The following is a 6,631-nucleotide window of genomic DNA, read 5'->3' as shown; positions in this document are numbered from 1 at the left end:
AAGTAGATACTGAGGATGAATACACACAATTTTATAAAAGTAGGTGCAGGCGATGTATACACATTTGTATAAAAGTATATTATACAGGTGCAGGGGAAGTATAAACACTATATTATACAACAAGGTGCAGCTTGGGATGTAAACACACTATATAGAAGTAGGTAATGGGGATGTATACACAATATATTATACAGGAAGGGGCAGTGGATGTATGAATATAAAATTATACAATCAGTCGAAGGGGTTGTATGCATACTAGTTTATACAATCAGGTACGGGGATGTATTCGAGGCGAGCACTGAAATGCAGCCGTCTCATTTGAGACAATGTAAAAAAGATATGTCTGATAATTACAGCATTACATATTCCCTTTTATCTATTTATATGTACTTGTGCCCTTTTGGCGAAGTCACTGAGTGTTGTTATGCATGGGAGTCTGCTGTAGGGCTTCTTCTACACAATACTTTACAGAGACGTTAACAGCACATTTAACTATACACCCTTTTTATCATTGCTTGCAACATGTGACAGAGACAATACTGAAAGCCATTCTAGACGAAAACAAGATTGCAAGTGCGGATTTATTCGCAATGAATTGTAACAAGCACCTATTAGAAAATCTACCGTAGCAGTTAGCAGATCAACAAATATACTGGAGAACCGCATCACTTCTCAAGTAAACTCACTCGGAACTGTGACGCCGATGACGCAGACAGAAGGATCAGAAGACAAAAGCATGACAGCCACTCACTCACTCACTCACTCACTCACTCACTCACTCACTCACTCACTCACCAACTGACTCTTTCTCTTTTTCCTCTCCCTCTATCTCACACGCCCTCTATCCCTTTCTCTTTATCCTCTCCCTCATCTCACACGCCCCCTTATCCCTTTCTCTTTATCCTCTCCCTCTATCTCACACGCCCTCTATCCCTTTCTCTTCATCCTCTCCCTCATCTCACACGCCCTCTATCCCTTTCTCTTTTTTCTCTCCCTCTATCTCACACGCCCCCTTATCCCTTTCTCTTTATCCTCTCCCTCATCTCACACGCCCTCTATCCCTTTCTTTTTTTCCTCTCCCTCTATCTCACACGCCCTCTATCCCTTTCTCTTCATCCTCTCCCTCATCTCACACGCCCTCTATCCCTTTCTCTTTATCTGTCAGCCTCCCTCCATTTCACACGCCCTCTATCCCTTTCTCTTTATCCTCTCCCTCCATCTCACACGCCCTCTATCCCTTTCTCTTTATCCTCTCCCTCCATCTCACACGCCCTCTATCCCTTTCTCTTTTTCCTCTCCCTCTATCTCATACGCCCTCTATCCCTTTCTCTTTATCCTCTCCCTCTATCTCACACGCCCTCTATCCCTTTCTCTTTATCCTCTCCCTCTATCTCACACGCCCTCTATCCCTTTCTCTTTTTCCTCTCCCTCTATCTCACACGCCCTCTATCCCTTTCTCTTTATCCTCTCCCTCTATCTCACACGCCCTCTATCCCTTTCTCTTTTTCCTCTCCCTCTATCTCACACGCCCTCTATCCCTTTCTCTTCATCCTCTCCCTCATCTCACACGCCCTCTATCCCTTTCTCTTTATCACCTCCCTCCATCTCACACGCCCTCTATCCCTTTCTCTTTATCCTCTCCCTTCATCTCACACGCCCTCTATCCCTTTCTCTTTTTCCTCTCCCTCATCTCACACGCCTTCTGTCCCTTTCTCTTTTTCCTCTCCCTTAATCTCACACGCCCTCTATCCCTTTCTCTTTATCCTCTCCCACTATTTCACACGCCCTCTATCCCTTTCTCTTTATCCTCTCCCTCATCTCACACGCCCTCTATCCCTTTCTCTTTATCCTCTCCCTCATCTCACACGCCCTCTATCCCTTTCTCTTTATCCTCTCCCTCCATCTCACACGCCCTCTATCCCTTTCTCTTTTTCCTCTCCCTCATCTCACACGCCCTCTATTCCTTACTCTTTATCCTCTCCCACTATCTCTCGCTCTCCCTTTCTCTCGCTCTCCCTTTCTCCCATCCTCTTCCCCTCTTCTCTCTGCCTCTCTGTGTTTCGGGGCGGTCGGGTAGCCCAGTGGTTAAAGCGTTCGCTCGTCACGCCGAAGACCCGGGTTCGATTCCCGACATGGGTACAATGTGTAAAGCCCATTTCTGGTGTCCCCCGCCTTGATATTGCTTGAATATTGCTAAAAGCGGCGTAAAACCATACTCACTCACTCATACTCTCTGTCTCTCTTTCTTTCTCTCTCTCTGACTCTCACCCCCTTTTCTGTATCTCTCTTTCGCTCTTTATCTCTCTGTCTCTCCTTCCCTTTCTCTCTGTCAGTCTCTGACTGCTGAAATGCCGCAGGGAGTGCACATTTCTCAGTTGTCACGGGGTATGCTTGCATTGTTTGTCCGCCTTCGCTTAGTCACAGCGAGGGTCGCACTTCATAAAATGTGTGCGGCTGAGTTTGATCACATGCTTGGAAGTTGAGGACCATTACAGACTCACATAAATCTTATCTCCCAAGGACTTTTTGGTATATGCAGCCATGAATTTATAAATCTACTGTACTTCTCATATAACGCACGGCGCAACGCGAGACACGAAGCAAAAAAAGTATTGGAACTTGGCAACGTTATCAGCAAGTGACCATTATATGCTCGAGACGAGATCGAGTTGGAACCAAAATGGCTGTGACTGCCACGGGATCTACTTTAGTTTCTATTCAGTAGATCGGCAAATAAGCACGAATTGAAAGGTCTGAATTAAGAGTAAAATCTATAAACATAAAAACATAAAAAAATACTTGAAGTATAGTCTACTGTGAACACGAAATTGCATGTCTACACAATTGTTACATAGTTCATGTATGTGGCGGGTCATGTTCCGTTTAACCGGCCTCGGGAGGTAATTGAAGCTTAATTCGTTTGTTACAGTTTCTATTTCTGCACATCCTATGTTTTCCCTGCGTGTAAAGACCCCCTACACCCCCCCCCCCCCCCCCCCCCCCCACACACACACACACACACACTCACACCCAATCCCACCCCTCTCTCCGTGTCAGATTTCGGAGATAATGTACTTCCCTTTTGAGCAACACGGTGATTTCGTTTACGGGAGTTATCTCCTGAATTTGCATACGCACAGTTCGACCTTCCTGACATCGAACACACAATGTCATTTAGAAAGTGATCATATGTAACAAATGTTATATTTGGGATAACACATTCTTTGTAAAGTACATATTCTAGTACGTTTTGGGGGATGGGACTCAACGCTTGTTTACAACATTTGGTTACAACGTTTGGTTACAACGTTTGGCTGCAACGCTAGGTTACAACGCTTGGTTACAACGCTTGGTTACAACGTTTGGTTGCAACGCTTGGTTACAACGCTAGGTTACAACGCTTGGTTACAACGCTTGGTTACAACACTTGGTTACAACGCTTAGTTGCCTGCTGAGCCACATACGGGAATAGCGTTAACACCAAACGTTTTGGAGGACATAATTCGCGAAAATAATATTTGTTAAGAAATGTTTTTAGCGGAGCATCTTATAGGGGACACGGATGAGACAATTGTCCCAGGCGCAGCAATTCGCTGTTTAGAGTTGTCTACCGTATGTGTGCCCGGAGACTAGCTTCGTGTGTTCTATTCCCAGATTCACAGATACGCCTTGAGTATGTCCTCTCGTTTGCCCCACGTGCACGTGACTGTCAGCACAGTGGTAGACATATAAGACCTGCAACATGTCGGGTTATCCTCCCACATTAGGCCAGCACGTTTGGATGTACCTGAAAATGTTCAAAGTTGCGTTATCTATCTATCGACGTTAAACCAAACACATTCACTAACGAGGATGGCCTGGCAATGTCGTTGTTAACCTTCTAGCACCTTACAGGCAGCTTGGGTTGTATACCTCCCAGGGAGCTGAGAATGATTGTTGAGTGCACACTGATCCAGTGACCAGGGTAATAACAGCGATTTGAGCATGCCCATGAGTGGTGTGGAAATATGCGCAATATAAATTGCCCATTATTATCAATCGACGTTAACCTAACCACATTCACACAACTAAAGACGCCAATCTATCGACGTCAAACCAAACTCACTCAGTCAATTAAAGACACATATCTGTCGACGTCAAACCAACCTCACTCAGTCAATAAAAGACGCATATCTAGCGAAGTAGTATAGGTAATGGTGATTCTGGCTCACTTCCACTAGAGTCAGATTTATATACCTACACTGCTACTACAGATGGAATTTTTATGCAAAAATGATGATGCGATCCAACGATCATCACGACTTTAAACTAATTTGTAATGAAAATATTCTTTATTATTTGTACTCAGACGCACACCATTATTTTGAACAAAGTGATATTTAACATTTTTATTGAGTTCTTCGTTCATTTTACTTTGATTCCAGACTATATACTCTTTTTCGAAATTGGAAAGAAACAATTGATGACCGTATTTGGTTGGTTTGACATTACTGATGTAATATATACCCTGTGGTAATTCTCGCCATTTGATTGGCTTGTAATTCTCCATTATTATATTTATATATATCTTAGTTAAATTATGTCCCTTACCCGTCATTACATATAGTGGGTTAATGACGATATTCAGTAGCTACTCGATTTTTGCTTCGACCATAGTCCATTTATTATCATTGTTGCGAGTAAGATTGAATGAAGTGTTTTTATTGAGTCTAAACATAGAATAGAATTCGACTGATTTGTGAATGAAGTGCCTTTCTATTACTCGAAGCTACTTCGAGGTGGGCCGATCTTTCATCTTCTAAGTTATGCAATTTTTCCTCAACGCGGCGTCTACGTAAATTTATTGTACCTAATAAAGTCGATATATTTAATTCAATATCAGTATGAAATATTCGAGCTCGACAGTCACATGTTGTCGTTGTACAAAGGCATTGAAAACCGTTCATTGTCATGTCACATGAGGCCACACGGCTGCCCTGGACTCGGTATCTCGTGTGACAGCCCCGGGCACCAATCACGGCTCTGCATCTCCTCAGCACTGACTGGATAAGTGTGCAAATTCTGTCCTGCGGAATTCTGCTTGTAACGCGTTGGCCAGCTGTGGGGGGTGTCTGCGGCGTGTTCTTACGTTGACGTAAACGTCGATCAAGTTCATCCCAGAGGTGTTCGATTGGATTGAGATCTGGAGATATCGACGGCAAAGGCAAGGCGTTGATGTTGGCATTATGGAGGTAGTCTACCGTGACACGAGCTGTGTGCGGTGGAGCATTGTCCTGTTAAAGCAGCTCGCTCTGGAAATCAATGATTGGAAGAAGGTAAGGTTGAAGAATTTGATTCCTGTAGCGATTTTCTGTCAAATTTTCCTGAACCACAACCAAGTCAGATTTCCTGGTGCAGGATATGTTCCCCCCAGCCACACCATGATACTATCGCCACGGAAATTGTCGAATTCACGTACACAATGTGGGGCAAAACGCTCATTTCGACGACGATAAACACGTTGTCTTCCATCTTGCCGGTGAAGAAGAAGTCGTGATTCATCGGTAAACCACACTCGTAAACGTCCCCCACTTCGGGCTTTCCAGCCACATCAAGCCGACACACCGTGATATAAATGAAATACGGCATTAAGCTACCCCACCCTCCTCACTCACTCGATTAAATTCGTATCCCTTTGAGTGTCGCAATAATTGATTGATTTCAATTTGGTGAATAACGCGGGCTATTTTACAGTGTTAAGTATTTCGTCAAATGTCACATTTTCCATTTGTAATGGTTTTTCATTTCTGTTACAGTCCTGACAATGGACGTGTGGTGTCTTTGCGGCAACGTCTTTCTATTGGTCATTACGCAAGCCTCGGCCAAGGCAAACAAATGTCAGAAATATTGCGTTTGTAGCAGGACGAAGCATAAAATGGCCTGTCATGGATTGGTCCTCACCTATGTACCGTCTGTGTGAAAGAAATTGATTTAGCTAATAACCCGTTTATCTGTACCTGTGATTTGTTGTGGTTCAAAACATGGATGGGCCAAGTCAGGGCTAACGGGAGTATCGTGTTTCCCCAGTACCCGCACAGATACGAATGCAGATCGCCGAACATCAAACCTCTCAGACTTGCGGATTTCCATCCGACAGAAAAATCATGCACAGTCACAAAACTATACACAATCATTCTGACAGTTGTACTGTCTGCTAGCGTGGTCATCACTGTAACAGTGTTGGTAGCCTATCGGTATCGGTGGTACCTCCTCTGCTGGATATCGCTGTTCAGACGACGACGACAAAGCAAGGCTGAACCGGAAGAGTAACAATACGACGCCTTTGGCTCCTTCAGCAACCCCGACGGGGACTGGGTCTACGACGAGCTTCTGAACTTCCTCGAGGGGGAGGTTGGGCTGAGTCTGTGTGAGCACAGCAGAGATTTCCCAATTGGTAGATACATCATCGACAACGTCATGGAGGCCTTGGACACTAGCAGGAAAACCATCTTGGTCATCTCCAACGAGGACATGAAGAGTGACTGGTGTCAGTTTGATCTTCGGATGGCTCTGCACTCATTTGTGAAACATAAAATTGACATTGTGGTGATTCTACTTGACCAGATGAAAGCAGATCACGCTACGGCATCTC

This window comes from Haliotis rufescens, unplaced genomic scaffold, assembly GCF_023055435.1.
Source record: "Haliotis rufescens isolate VD_foot unplaced genomic scaffold, xgHalRufe1.0.p SCAF_12, whole genome shotgun sequence".
NCBI lineage: Eukaryota > Metazoa > Mollusca > Gastropoda > Lepetellida > Haliotidae > Haliotis > Haliotis rufescens.
The sequence above is the reverse complement of the archived record's forward strand: the minus strand, read 5'-3'. Positions refer to the sequence as shown.